The sequence below is a fragment of the Vicia villosa genome, unplaced genomic scaffold (assembly GCF_029867415.1).
Source record: "Vicia villosa cultivar HV-30 ecotype Madison, WI unplaced genomic scaffold, Vvil1.0 ctg.000494F_1_1, whole genome shotgun sequence".
Taxonomy (NCBI): domain Eukaryota; kingdom Viridiplantae; phylum Streptophyta; class Magnoliopsida; order Fabales; family Fabaceae; genus Vicia; species Vicia villosa.
The window spans coordinates 72,193-88,903 of record NW_026705239.1 but is presented as its reverse complement, the minus strand read 5'-3'; the positions used below and the strand labels follow the sequence as shown (position 1 = coordinate 88,903).

Sequence of the window (16,711 nt, the reverse complement as noted above, 5' to 3'; positions counted from 1 at the left end):
TTGCCATAAATATAAAACAAATTTCAAGGAATTGGTATATGTAACACCCCATTTCTACCCGACAATTATAATGCGGAAAATATCAGAGTATTTAAAAATTTCTCGACAAACAAATGAGGCGTCACATATTCACTTCAATAATAAATAACTTCATCGCATTTAGCGGATACATAGCACTTTCTAAAACAAAATAACTTCTTTTATTAATAAAACAACGGAGTCATGATTCTCAATTTCCGAATCAAGTAACATCTTAATCACATAAACAACATCACATTAATAAAGAAACTTCACTTAACATATCGTCCTAATAAACTAGGATATTCACAATAAACAACAACATCATAAACATTATAAATCGTCCCCCCGAGTGCTACGTATCAGAGCGACAACCGACTCGATTTACGACAACTAAGTCTTCATACTCGAACACCTACACGTTACCAATATAAAGGCAACGGCGAACAAGAGAAAAGGGTGAGATATCAAATCATATAAGTGAGCGCATGATAAATTGTATATTAGGATTCAGACATATATAGATATCACATCGCAAGTATTAACATTGCTATACACTTCATACTTTCACTAACTCTCAAATCTCACATACTTTTCATCTCACCACAAGTCACAACACTCCATATTCACATCTATTATATATATATATATATATATATATATATATATATATATATATATATATATATATATATATCAGTCATTTACTTTGTAAGCTAATTCACGCTACATCACAAGTATAAGTCACAATTATAGTCCCCAAAACATCACCGCATATAAGTCATACATTTAGTCACGAAACATCACATATAAGTCACATATCTAGTCACAACACATCACATATAAGTCACACATCTATTCACCAAATATCGAATATAAGTCACACAAGACATGTTCAGTTAATAGAATTCACAAGTATTGATATCATCTTCACAAAATCATCAATTCACATCTTCACATACTTCCATCATTTAACAAGTCACAATATACAATCACGATATAGTCACAAAACGTCACAACTATCAATCACATATGACACATGGGACATGACTCGTGTATATGCATGTGGTACCAATCGGAGCTTCAGCCCCCGTCACCAATTGCCCGAATCTGAGGCACAAGGCATAAGCCTTCGTCACTAATTTGCCAATTCAGGCCGTCACAGAGTATGCATATGAAATGTGACTCGACAAACAAGACAACACAACATACTCATCACAATCACATATCGTCACGAGGCATAAGCCTATATCACAATCAATTACCATTATACGAGGTAATTCAAGTCACCATAATATTTTATCTTCGCTTAGTCACAAAATTATCATCACGAATATATACAACATCACGTATTACCAATAATCACAAACATCGTCATGTTTTATCACATCACGACAAGCATATAACTTCACATATTAACGAAATCATTACAACAAATAGACACATTAAGTCAAGTCAAATTAGTCTTATAATCCTCTATAAATTAGTCTTCTAATTAACTCACTAATCCACTATCAACTAACCAAAATTATTCACCTAATATTCTCTAATTAATCGGATACATCTTTCGTCACTACCGGTTATCTAATTTCCGGTTAAATCCTTCATATTCACGACTTTACAGATTTTCGGGTTATACTCCCAAGTCACAAAACATAGCTCAATCGGTTATTCGATTCGTTCGGTTAAATTCTCAAGATACAGTTATTTACCGACAAACCGAAAAATTAATCTAAATCTAAGTGTGTTTCAATTAAATAGACTAATGGAGATTAATTCAACCATTAATTTAATCGATCGATTAACATCACAATTTCGACAAAATAACACCACCACATTAACGTACTAATTAAACTTAGCTACCACGTAAATTTTCATCAAATTCCGAACAACTAAATATACCGCTTAATTCGGCTATTTCAATCAAACGGGTCTGTTTTACGTTTTATTAGTTCTATATCTACTGTTTCTAATGATTAATCAATTCATAAACTATATTTCATTTCTTAATAGACTTACTTTCCATTACATATACATGTATATATATACATGTCATTATATATATAAACTTCAAGTAATAATATGTGACATAGAAACAGAGGCATTAGTAACATTACGGTATGCGTCACAGAAAGAATCTTTCTTTATTATGCACAGTGCCATAGCTGACTTTACATTTCAACATTGGAGGGTGCTCTAAGAATTTACAAGAAACTTCTTATGCAACCATTTGTTATTAGCTATAAAAAGGTTGTTGCCAAGGAAACTATCACCTCCTAGAAATTATTGTATTTGTCAAAATATAATTATCTTAAGTTAAATGTCAATAAGGAACAAGAGTGTTAGATGTGTAGAAAATTCAAACATGGTTTCTACTAATACTATGTGTGTACTGTGTAGGTAGATAAGCCACAGTTAATCCAAAAATATTACTAATATTATTATCATAAAAACCATCCATCTGTCCTCACTTATATAGTTATATAATTATATTTTCTAAGGATGAATTTAAGAAGGTGTCCATCGATTTCCAAAAATCTCTTCTAGAAGTTCCATGTTAAAGGTCCCTCGAGATGCCCCATTGCCTCACACAGCATCGGAGAAATGTTTATTTCCAGAACACCCATGGCAATTTCAACAACAAGAGTAATTTACAGAAACATTTCATAGATGTCCAATTTTTCAGCAACAATTAACACAACACAACACAACAAATGCAATAAATCTACACACCCAATTCCCCACATACAATATTTCATAAGCCCCATTATAGGAAGAGAACCCCACCCTTACCTTATCAATGGAAGCAACTCAATGGATCTCCAATTGCATCTTCAAGCTTCTAGTCTCCCCTTCAAGACATAGCCTCCTTCTCTTCAACTTTTCCCCCAAATGAGAACACTCCTCTTCTCAATCTCTAAAACCCTATTTTTATTATTTCAATTGGGCTTAGCATATAACAACTCTTCTCTATTATTCTCTACAAACCAATTTAGGCCCAATAAGATAAATAACTCAAATTAACCAATACCTCACTTAATAATATTCCACTGATATAATAATTCCGACTTACAAATAATATTATTCTTAATATTATTTTTCGACTTCAATTTAATAATTCCAAATGTGCCCTTAAATAACACCGACAATCCAAATTCGACCAATATATCATATTTCCGGTCTAATCTTAATTACTCAGAAAATTCCCAAAACTTCAAATATTATTCCAATAATATTTCTAATACTAAAAATATCAAAATTTTTGTTTAAATATCGATCCGCTATCTCGAACTAATACCAACTAAATTATCTCAAAATACGAAAACTTCACTAAACACTCCGAACGTCTAGATTAAGCGAATAATCGAATTTCCGGGCGTTACAACTCTCCCCCACTTAGAATATTTTCGTCCTCGAAAATCTACTCGACAACACCATCGTAACCAAATCTCGTATCCAATTCTCAAATATCCAAATCGCGTTTGGTAACACTTCAATTACTACTTCTTCAGCATAACAACGATTCCATAAGAATACAAACACATTACTATTCTTACCAGATTCACAATAATCGACGACTCAATGCAGCATCCTGACTCATCGCACTTATTCCAACAGTCTATCAATCCAAACATCAAGATAACTCCACTTCACAGTCTTCTGACATATCGTCCTTCAGTTCTTACAAGTCGTATAACAACAGTGCAACATAATGCTTCCGCTACCCAACTCTGATAATTCTTCTTTAAGTCACTGCCTTGTTAAAACTCCGTCAACTGTATGGTTCACAAATTTTCAATCCAACGCAGACTTTCCTTAATACTCATTTTCAAATCGTTGTTTCAATGTTACTTCCAAATCTTTCCCTTTTGTGACATTCGCTTGCACAAAACTCACTACCCCAAATTGTTCACTTCGTCAAACTCTTACTCAACCACTCCTCTCATCAAGTTAAAAAAAACTGGTGAACGACTACCTTCGCTATACAACATCAATACTCTTTCCCCACTATTAAGATAGCAAGACAAAGCTATAACATCCAACATGATTTTCGTCTACCATTAACAATGGATTGAGAGTGATCAGTTCCCCAATTTGTCAATTAGTATTCGACAACCATAGTGGAGTATAAACCGTTGTTACTTCATAATAGCGTCATTTCCGAATTCTCACTCGAATCCATTAACATGTCATAATCCAATAATTCACTTTGGGTCCTTACAATTCCCACAACTTCCTACTCATTATATCTTGTCGATGAGACACCAACGTCCAAGCATATTATAAAATCTGCTTCGTAGTCACTTAGCATCACACAGTCGTCAAACGTCTTTCCATCTCCAAAATTACTTCTATACTCATACCTCACAATTCATCTCAGTATCTTTCCGACGCTTCAAACGGATCTCAAATCGGATATTCGGAACTCAGGTTATGAATTTTTAAAGTTTCATAATGATTCTGAATTTCCTGCGATTTGCTTACGGAGATTTTACTTTGAAACTCACTTTTCTTCGACTTAAGCAGGTTTCAAACATTCTCTAGCATAATTCCTCATCTTTAGACTCTTTATAACTTGAGAGGTGCATTCTTTCATCGAAATTCCAGTCTTGATATCACTGAGACAACAATTCTTTTCACAAGCTACGCGTATCTTCAAGTTCCAACTCGGACTCGCGATTCACAGCGCTTCACGCATTGAATACATCCGACAATCACTTATGCGTGTCCAACATAAAGTCCACTGCAACTTCATTACTCTATAACTTTCCAAACATCGGCATCTCACACAAAGGTTACTCGCACTGACAACTTCACAGTCCTCAACCGTGTTGAACATCGCAGCTCACTAAAGGCTGCTTTCCAAAATCATTCTTAACTTCACGTCACCTTCGAATCCGGGTAATATCCAAAACTCTCAACAACACTTGCATCGTCGCTTATCGACAGCATACCAGACTATCTTTCATAATAGAAACCTCTTCTAGAAGCAAGGCTTCTCCCCCACTTGTCGTCAAACTACTCCCTGCAACAAAACAAACAAGCACCAACAGTGTTCCACACACCTGTCGCGTACTACAAGATAAAAACACTGACAGCATTCAACTGTCGTACAAACTCAACAAACTCGACAACTTGGTCAGACGGACCGACCTGCTCTGATACCACTTATGTAACACCCCATTTCTACCCGACAATTATAATGCGGAAAATATCAGAGTATTTAAAAATTTCTCGACAAACAAATGAGGCGTCACATATTCACTTCAATAATAAATAACTTCATCGCATTTAGCGGATACATAGCACTTTCTAAAACAAAATAACTTCTTTTATTAATAAAACAACGGAGTCATGATTCTCAATTTCCGAATCAAGTAACATCTTAATCACATAAACAACATCACATTAATAAAGAAACTTCACTTAACATATCGTCCTAATAAACTAGGATATTCACAATAAACAACAACATCATAAACATTATAAATCGTCCCCCCGAGTGCTACGTATCAGAGCGACAACCGACTCGATTTACGGCAACTAAGTCTTCATACTCGAACACCTACACGTTACCAATATAAAGGCAACGGCGAACAAGAGAAAAGGGTGAGATATCAAATCATATAAGTGAGCGCATGATAAATTGTATATTAGGATTCAGACATATATAGATATCACATCGCAAGTATTAACATTGCTATACACTTCATACTTTCACTAACTCTCAAATCTCACATACTTTTCATCTCACCACAAGTCACAACACTCCATATTCACATCTATTATATATATATATATATATATATATATATATATATATATATATATATATATATATATATATATATATATATATATATATATATATATATATATATATATATATATATATATCAGTCATTTACTTTGTAAGCTAATTCACGCTACATCACAAGTATAAGTCACAATTATAGTCCCCAAAACATCACCGCATATAAGTCATACATTTAGTCACGAAACATCACATATAAGTCACATATCTAGTCACAACACATCACATATAAGTCACACATCTATTCACCAAATATCGAATATAAGTCACACAAGACATGTTCAGTTAATAGAATTCACAAGTATTGATATCATCTTCACAAAATCATCAATTCACATCTTCACATACTTCCATCATTTAACAAGTCACAATATACAATCACGATATAGTCACAAAACGTCACAACTATCAATCACATATGACACATGGGACATGACTCGTGTATATGCATGTGGTACCAATCGGAGCTTCAGCCCCCGTCACCAATTGCCCGAATCTGAGGCACAAGGCATAAGCCTTCGTCACTAATTTGCCAATTCAGGCCGTCACAGAGTATGCATATGAAATGTGACTCGACAAACAAGACAACACAACATACTCATCACAATCACATATCGTCACGAGGCATAAGCCTATATCACAATCAATTACCATTATACGAGGTAATTCAAGTCACCATAATATTTTATCTTCGCTTAGTCACAAAATTATCATCACGAATATATACAACATCACGTATTACCAATAATCACAAACATCGTCATGTTTTATCACATCACGACAAACATATAACTTCACATATTAACGAAATCATTACAACAAATAGACACATTAAGTCAAGTCAAATTAGTCTTATAATCCTCTATAAATTAGTCTTCTAATTAACTCACTAATCCACTATCAACTAACCAAAATTATTCACCTAATATTCTCTAATTAATCGGATACATCTTTCGTCACTACCGGTTATCTAATTTCCGGTTAAATCCTTAATATTCACGACTTTACAGATTTTCGGGTTATACTCCCAAGTAGGGATGGCAAAAAAACCCATACCCACGGGTATCCACGGATAAAATCCGTCATGGGCACGGGTTGGATAGCTTAACGGGTATCCACGGGTATTATAAACGGATATTTAGTTACCCGTTTACTTACGGGTACGGATACGGATTTGATGGTATCCATATCCGCGGGTATCCATATCCGTTATAGTGATTAAAATTACTTAAATATCCTTTTAAAATTAGTATACTTGAATATCTTTTAATATCAATTAGTATACTTAAATATTCTTTTAACATTTTCTCACATTCTACATCAATATTCACTATAAGATGCTTTTGAATTTAATATAGTAAATGTATAACACATACTTTTCTATTAATAAAAAGATAAATTTTCTATTCAATATATAAAATATTAATAAATTTCAATTAAAAAAGTATCCATGGGTATCCATAAATACCCGCGGATATTTAAAATATCACGGATACCCACCCAGCAAATATCCACACGGGTATGGAGCGGATATGGATATCATTTTTATTAAACGGATGGGTAGCGGAAGACTAGTATCCGTACCCATGGGTATCCATTGCCATCCCTACTCCCAAGTCACAAAACATAGCTCAATCGGTTATTCGATTCGTTCGGTTAAATTCTCAAGATACAGTTATTTACCGACAAACCGAAAAATTAATCTAAATCTAAGTGTGTTTCAATTAAATAGACTAATGGAGATTAATTCAACCATTAATTTAATCGATCGATTAACATCACAATTTCGACAAAATAACACCACCACATTAACGTACTAATTAAACTTAGCTACCACGTAAATTTTCATCAAATTCCGAACAACTAAATATACCGCTTAATTCGGCTATTTCAATCAAACGGGTCTGTTTTACGTTTTATTAGTTCTATATCTACTGTTTCTAATGATTAATCAATTCATAAACTATATTTCATTTCTTAATAGACTTACTTTCCATTACATATACATGTATATATATACATGTCATTATATATATAAACTTCAAGTAATAATATGTGACATAGAAACAGAGGCATTAGTAACATTACGGTATGCGTCACAGAAAGAATCTTTCTTTATTATGCACAGTGCCATAGCTGACTTTACATTTCAACATTGGAGGGTGCTCTAAGAATTTACAAGAAACTTCTTATGCAACCATTTGTTATTAGCTATAAAAAGGTTGTTGCCAAGGAAACTATCATCTCCTAGAAATTATTGTATTTGTCAAAATATAATTATCTTAAGTTAAATGTCAATAAGGAACAAGAGTGTTAGATGTGTAGAAAATTCAAACATGGTTTCTACTAATACTATGTGTGTACTGTGTAGGTAGATAAGCCACAGTTAATCCAAAAATATTACTAATATTATTATCATAAAAACCATCCATCTGTCCTCACTTATATAGTTATATAATTATATTTTCTAAGGATGAATTTAAGAAGGTGTCCATCGATTTCCAAAAATCTCTTCTAGAAGTTCCATGTTAAAGGTCCCTCGAGATGCCCCATTGCCTCACACAGCATCGGAGAAATGTTTATTTCCAGAACACCCATGGCAATTTCAACAACAAGAGTAATTTACAGAAACATTTCATAGATGTCCAATTTTTCAGCAACAATTAACACAACACAACACAACAAATGCAATAAATCTACACACCCAATTCCCCACATACAATATTTCATAAGCCCCATTATAGGAAGAGAACCCCACCCTTACCTTATCAATGGAAGCAACTCAATGGATCTCCAATTGCATCTTCAAGCTTCTAGTCTCCCCTTCAAGACATAGCCTCCTTCTCTTCAACTTTTCCCCCAAATGAGAACACTCCTCTTCTCAATCTCTAAAACCCTATTTTTATTATTTCAATTGGGCTTAGCATATAACAACTCTTCTCTATTATTCTCTACAAACCAATTTAGGCCCAATAAGATAAATAACTCAAATTAACCAATACCTCACTTAATAATATTCCACTGATATAATAATTCCGACTTACAAATAATATTATTCTTAATATTATTTTTCGACTTCAATTTAATAATTCCAAATGTGCCCTTAAATAACACCGACAATCCAAATTCGACCAATATATCATATTTCCGGTCTAATCTTAATTACTCAGAAAATTCCCAAAACTTCAAATATTATTCCAATAATATTTCTAATACTAAAAATATCAAAATTTTTGTTTAAATATCGATCCGCTATCTCGAACTAATACCAACTAAATTATCTCAAAATACGAAAACTTCACTAAACACTCCGAACGTCTAGATTAAGCGAATAATCGAATTTCCGGGCGTTACAGTATATATTGATTAAAACCAAAAATATTTTATTTTAGAGTTAAATATGTTTATAGTCCCTTTGAGTGCAAAAGTTTCTTGAGTTTTGATTTTATTTTGTTTGGAGTATAAAAGTTCAAGTGTGGAGAATTTGATCAGTGCATTTTGATACACATTCATCTATTTTATACTTATGCCTTTCCATACTTAACCTTGGTTATTTTTCTATTTTAAAGTGTTTTTATAAATCAGTATATTTTTGCATTTATTTGATTCTCACACTTTATTTTCAGCATTAGTAGTCTGCACTAAAATGATCATAACTGGAGCTACAAGAATCGGATCGACGCGTTCTAATAACCGCCGGAAAGCTAAGAAAGAGCTTCGACTTTTATGTAAGAGTAAGAGGCAAATTCGGATTGCATAGATCTCAGAATTTCGTTGAAGTTTTAGCCATTAGATTAACTAGTCATCTACCCGTGCGACGCACGGAAATATGCTATTTAATTATTTGTACTAATAAAAATTTCATAATATTAATTTATAAGTTGAGTAGAAATTGAATATAGTATTTGATTTCCTTTTGATTGAAAAGAAAATAAAATAAAGATGAGATAAATAAATAGAAAAAATAGAAAAATAATGAACACATAAATAATTGTACAACTAACACCTATGTATATTCTTTTTTATTAGTTATTGGTTGATTTGATAAAATAATTTTAATATTTTCTATAATAATAATAATAATAATAATAATAATAATAATAATAATAATAATAATATGTCAAAGAATATATGTATCTACAAACAAAACATGTCAAAGAATTAAAAAATAAAGATACAATCGAAATAACATTGTTTTACAATTATAAAATTACGATCGAGCTTTTTCAACTTATCTAAAAAACAAACAATATTAGAAAATAGCATCCATATAAATGAAAGGGGAAGTAAAAGTTTTTAAACAGCTTGAGAACAGAGAAAGGTTAGGCGTTTAGTAAAATATGAATCAAAATAATCTTTTTAAAGCATTGTATTAGATAGTTAAAGCATTATATGAAGTTCTATTAATTGTTAGTGGATTAGTGGTTTGTTCTATGACAACATGATTTCATTTAATTACTTAGCTAAAATATAAAGGATGTATATTGATTCTCACATTTCCAATTAATAATTATTTATTTATCTTTTTTAAATAAATTTAGAAATTTTGGGTTTTGAATTTTAACTTGGGTTAATGTTATTCTTGTTTTTTTATTAATTAATTAGTTTTTAAATAAATTTAGGAATTTTAAAATTAGGAAGTGGATAGTGGGTTAATATTAATTTAAGATTATTATTATTATTATTATTATTATTATTATTATTATTATTATTATTATTATTATTATTATTATTATTATTATTAATAAGTGAATTAATTTTGGAGGGAGTTTTGGAGGGAAAATTTTGGTGGAAAGAAGTTATAGGATTATAATTTAGTATGATGATTTGTTTTTGGGTCATTATTTTAGGTTTTTTCTTTACCCACCTCCCTATGGGGGTCACCCCCAGCGAAATCCCCAACTTACCGCTGCTTCGGAGATGCATCTCCGAAGTAATTTTTTTTTATAGATTTTATTAGACTTCGGAAATGCATTTCCGAAAACACCAAAAAAATTTGTGTTTTCGGAGATGCATTTCCGAAATGCATGAAAATTCAAAAAATTTACAATCAGGTAACCTTTCGAAAAAGTGTTCATATACCATTTTCCCTCATTCACTATTTCATCATTTTTCTCCAAAACAAACCCAAACCCTCTCCAAAACTTCCATTAAAATCAAACCATTTTTCGTCTCTTAATTATTCACCATTACAGGACAAAAATTGTAACCGCATTGATAGTAAATTGGGAAGTCTCTTAAATGATAGTAAATGCAGAACGAGTTGTAATCAAACTGATTTGAAATTTTGAAGTGCCTTTTCTTCCTACTTAAAAGCCTGCTCTCTCACCCATTTTTCCTCCATATGTTGCAGCTCCGGTTGTTCGTCCACCTGTTGCAACGCCGTTTGTTCCATCTGTTGCAGCGCCGGTTGTTACTCCATCTGTTGCTGCGCCGGTTGCTTCCTTGAGTTTGGCTCCGATTTCCATCGAGAGCCTGACTGCCGAAGTTAAACAAAAGGCTACTCTAGAGTCGGCTCCGTCGTCTAAGAAGGCGGTTAGGTTCCCTAACCGACCTGGTTACGGTCAATTGGGAAGGAAAATTCAAGTTCGTGCTAATCATTTTCAGTTGCGAGTGGCTGATAAGGATCTACACCACTATGATGTAAGTATAGTTTGCTCATAAGTTTTTTGAACTTTAAGTGTATAGTTTTTGTTGTTGTTTATTATGTTGGTAAGTTACAATGTGGTATGGATTTCTAGAGGATCAGGACTTTCTAACCTTGCAGCGTCTCCTCCATCGTATTTCTAACCTCATTCTTTTATCATCAGGATCGGGACTTTTCAAATTCCCACTCATATGAGAGTCAATCGGGTTAAACTTGACTAAAGCACGCTTCATATATATGAATGTACTAGTACTCATTAACTGTACCCATACAGTATCCTACAAGATATTTTACAACATGTTTAAATGATAACAGCTGTGTTAACAAAAGGGCAACAATTTCTACACCTCTTGGTAAAAACATTGGATGAATAATTAAAACAAACCCTAAATTAGGTGTATTTTCCCATTAGGGTTTCATGATCATGAGAGTAATGTGAAGGTTTCATGATCATGAGAGTAATGTGAGTGGAATGTAAGAACAAAAAAACAGTAAAAGTAAAGAAAGTGTAATTACCGGGAATATGAAAAGGAGGAGGTAGGTGAACAAGGGTTGGGTTTGGTTCAGTGATGTTGAGTTCAAAGATCGGGGGCCGACGTTATCAAAATGTTGACTCATCCTCACCTACCCGTGTTTAACAATATGTAACTTTAATCTTATGTAATGTGATCGATGTAATCTTCATCCGATTAAATAAAGCGAATCGTTCTTGTTTGTTATTTTTCTTCTGTCCAGACCTTATTTCGGAAGTGCATTTCCGAATTCCTCCAAGGGGGTGAATTCGAAGATGCACTTCCGAATACACCAATTTTATGAAAAACAACTTTATTTCGGAGATGCATCTCCGAAATCAATATTTTTCATTAAAATATTCACCTTTTCGGAGATGCATTTCCGAAAACACCTTTTTTTCAATAAAAGTACGTTTTCGGAAATGAACTTCCGAAACAAGGGGTATTTTTGTAAATTCACCAGAGGTGACCAAGAAGGTTAGGAGGCGGGTAAAGAAATTTCCTTATTTTATGGGTCTGAGTTATGTTTTTGACCCGGTTTGAGTTAGTAGTAAAGAAAACCTTATTTTGTTTTATAAGGGTTAGCAGCCGTTACAATACTTTAGACTTTTTTCCACAAATTTTACTTTTGCTTTCATGATTAGAATGAAGAACTAATTCTCGAAGGCTAATCCTATTGCTTATAGGTTTCATTGCTTTGAGGTTATTCTAATACTAATTTAAATTTGATTTCTGTTTAATTCTTTTCTATGAAATCATTTGCTTAATTTGATTACAATTGTTTGCTTAATTTGATTACAATTGTTTTCTTAATTCGATTGTTGTTCATAGGATAGAATTGATTAAATTTGATTGTATGCATGTTTCTAAATTTAATTGTGTGTTATCGTTTGCTTAATTCGTTAACTCGTATGATTTTGATAAGCGCTTGTCTGATTAATCTCATAATTGAATAGTATCAAAGCCGTTTAGGGATTGGTGTCATTAAATCAGATGATAAGTCGGAACCCGAATCAGTAGGATTAGCCGTTTAGCTTATTTTGATAATCACTTATTTACTCTGTTTTATAAATCGATTCTAAAACCATAAACCCCCAATTCAATTTCTATTAGTTAATAACAAAACAAGAATCTTTGCGATACGATGCTCGAGTTATCGTTACCGTTAACTACAATTTTTAAAAATACTCGTTTTTTTATCCGTGCGCGACAGCGGATCACAAGCTCCGTGCGCTACAGCGGATCACAAGCTGATCCTGATATAAAACTTGGTATAAAAGGTTGTGAGTTGAACTTGTGATAGAAACTTAATTGATAGTGGAAATCTCAATGTGTTATCTTTAGAAAATAGACATACATCTTGTGATTTTGGATCAAACCCCGATAAATCTGATGTGTTCCTTACTTATCCATTAACTTTTTATTTTCTTGTATAATTTTATTTGCTATATTCTTTTTCATCTAATCTCTTTTTGAAAAGTATTTTATTTAATCAAGTTATTAAAAACTTTTTCAAATCACAAATCACCTTTCTCTTATGTTTGAACTCACCTGATCAACAATAAGTATCAAAGTTAAATAGTATATTAAATTTTTATTTTGTGAATTGTGTCTTAAAATGATATTTTAATTATTTATCTTAATTACAGTTTTGATCCTCAAATTTTACCATATTCATAATTTTCTATTTTAAATTCAAACAATTTTAATTTTTTTTATCACACTTTACAAAAAAAAAAAAACAAATGTATACTTTGTAACTTTGATTTTTTTTATCTGTAAGATTTCACAAAGTTCATATTATTATTTATTATGTGACATGTCTTATAACTTACACTTCATTTAAAAATGAAAATATTATCAACTTTAAGTGGAAAAGTGTTAGTTAAATTAACAACTTAAAAAATGTAAAAATGTAAGTGGAAAGTAAAACCGTTTCAATTCAAAATAGGATAATAATTTTGTTAATCAATTAAAATAAAAGTTTAAAATTGGAATCAAAACTAATTATTTATATTATCAAACAGTGGCATGAAAATATATAATATAATAATTAAATTTATTTTTGTAAAAAAATAGTATATGTTTTCCCTAATATAAGGAGTAAACTTTCTTTTTACTCTTTCGAAGTGTCACGTGTTAGGTACTATTAAAAACTCTATAAATGTTCCAATAAAAAAAACTCTTTAAATGTTATTTTCATAATCTTTTCAAATGAAATATAATTATATGTAAACATTATTTAATAATATAATCTAGTAAATTAGTTAAAGGTAAAGTTAGTTAGTGAATCTCCACTTTTTCAAGAACATTAAAAAGCCAAAAGGTAAAGTTAGTTAGTATCATATACCTAGTATCTACACTTGAGCATTTTATTCACACATCATAATTTACGCTATAACTGTCCCTTATGGCTTAAACAATCATTTTTCATGGACTTTCTAAGTTGTAAAAAGCCAGCAACTTAGACATAATGTTGTTGTTTGGTTTATTTTGGTCCTAAATTCATAATATCTGTCAAGAAAGCCCCCCACATGGTTGGTCATGTTTGGTTGTTCACCTTCATTAATGGTGTTCAAATTCTTACTTTATCTTTTTTATTCTTGTTTTAATTTAAGCTTTTTTCTGTTGTTCAATTACGGCAGAATCAACGGAATGGGTTAGGATTTGGAACATAAATCCAGTGGGGCTTTGCTTTATGATTAGTCTTTCTTACACTCTATTTCATCTAAATTGTTGGTCACCCACTCCTTGTCTATTAATGTTTTACTTTCATGTTGTTGATTGTGTCTATTTGGCAGTTGTACATTGAACTTTTCAATTAATTATTAGTAATAGATAGATGCAATTTTCTTTTTTTTTTCATTTCTTATTTAATGTGGAAAAAAGGTTTCACTTGGAGGTAGACTTTCCAAATAAAAAAATTCCGGTTGTCTCACGAGTTTAGCAGAATAGCAGTTGTGAAGGCCTAGTCTTGGTAGGCCAAGTTCATGGCCAGTAAGACTATGTATGGCTTATTTCATAGTCTACAGTTATCATTTGTGTATTACATTTTAGAAAAATCTAATCAATCAAACAATATATTTTACTCGTGTTTTACAAATTTTGTCTCGTTTTATAATCACTTGTGTTTTTCTGAGCTTAGTAGTTCTAAAAAAAACCTAACATCCATACTTAAGACTCTTAATTGGAGTTTAGAAATCAGGGAAAAGTCATTTGCTTAAGGTAATCGTGTACCAATTTCCTTAACTTAATTTAATGTATCAATTTAATTTTAAAAAAACGGTTATAAATTAGTCCATTAACTTCATTTTAGTTAAATATAAGGCTACATTAAATGGATGTCAAATTTATAGTATAAATGTTGAGTCACATTGGGCCCTTGAACTTTGTTGTACATACATCCACGACACCAGACCTTAATGTTTTTTTTTTTTTTGCCAAAAATTAATAGAAGTCACCAAATAGGATAATGTTAAGAAATGTGGTTGAGCCTAACTCAACCCTACAAAACGGCTAGTAGGATGAGGATTGCTCCCACTTATAAGCACATGTTTAGCTCATATATTGTCCGATATGAGACTCTTAACAAATAATATAAGTGAAGTTAAGAGAGTAACTTGTAATATTTTTTAGTTAAGAGACTAAAGCAAAATATTAAATCAAGTTAAGAGACTAAAACATGTATTAAGCCAATATAAAATTATTATATTTAAGGACGGATCCATACATTATATATTGGTGTGGCTAAACATGAAAGAAATTATGAATTAAATTATATTGAAAATAAGAAATAATATTTTTTAAAGCAATACATTTATAATGAAAATCGTCTACCAAATATGAGAGATTAACAAATATTAAAGTGAGAGAGAAACTTGAGAAATGATGGCAAGTGTTTCAAAATCGGACTGGACCAACCAGTCGAACTGGGAATAGAAGGGTCATTAATTTGATTTGATTATTGGATCAAATAAGCTATTAAGCCAATTAGAGCCTACCAGGATCAACCAAAATCGGTAAAAATGACAAATCGACAATTTTGGAAAATCAACCGATTAAATGCTTGTTTTTTCCTCAAACAAAATGACACTGTTTTAATAAAAAAAATTTAAAAGTAAAATTAAAATATAAGTATACTTTGTTTAAAAGTTATTTGGAACAATTTTTCCTCTTTAGAATTAAATTTATTAGATATTGAACTTATTTTGTTGTTTAGTTTATGTTGCTATTAGAATTTGTTTAAAATTTATTTTGATTTGTATTTTATACTATTTTGTAGTGTGTGATAATTGTGTTTAAAATTTAAATTTGAAGAATGCACTTGTAAAATTATGATATTTTGAAATTTTGAAATTTGGTAGGGGTTGTGATTTTTTTTAGAGATTAAGTCATATGATTTGATAGATTTAATAACAATACAGTTTAGTTGAAGAGGTTAGTTTATTCAATTGAGTTATCCGATATATTCAATTAATATTTGATTTAATCTGATTTAGTCATGCGATTTGATCAATGATCTAAAAATTTGACCAATAAACCACTGACCCATCCTCATCGATTTGATGATCGGTCAAATGTTTAAAACATTAGGATGAGAAAAAAATGAGAGATGAATATATATATATATATATATATATATATATATATATATATATATATATATATATATATATATATATATATATATATATATATATATATATATGAGAAACATTT

At 31.2% G+C, this 16,711-nt stretch overlaps 1 long non-coding RNA gene across 1 annotated transcript; it reads right to left on the bottom strand.

Annotated features, from left to right (window-relative positions):
• Positions 1–139: 139 nt before the first annotated feature.
• Positions 140–9,166, bottom strand: LOC131628979 (uncharacterized). The gene is made up of 3 exons (XR_009291927.1): positions 8,598–9,166; positions 2,812–5,584; positions 140–433 (listed from the first exon to the last, which is right to left on the bottom strand). It is a non-coding gene; the product is annotated as an uncharacterized LOC131628979 (long non-coding RNA).
• Between the last annotated feature and the right edge of the window lie 7,545 nt (positions 9,167–16,711).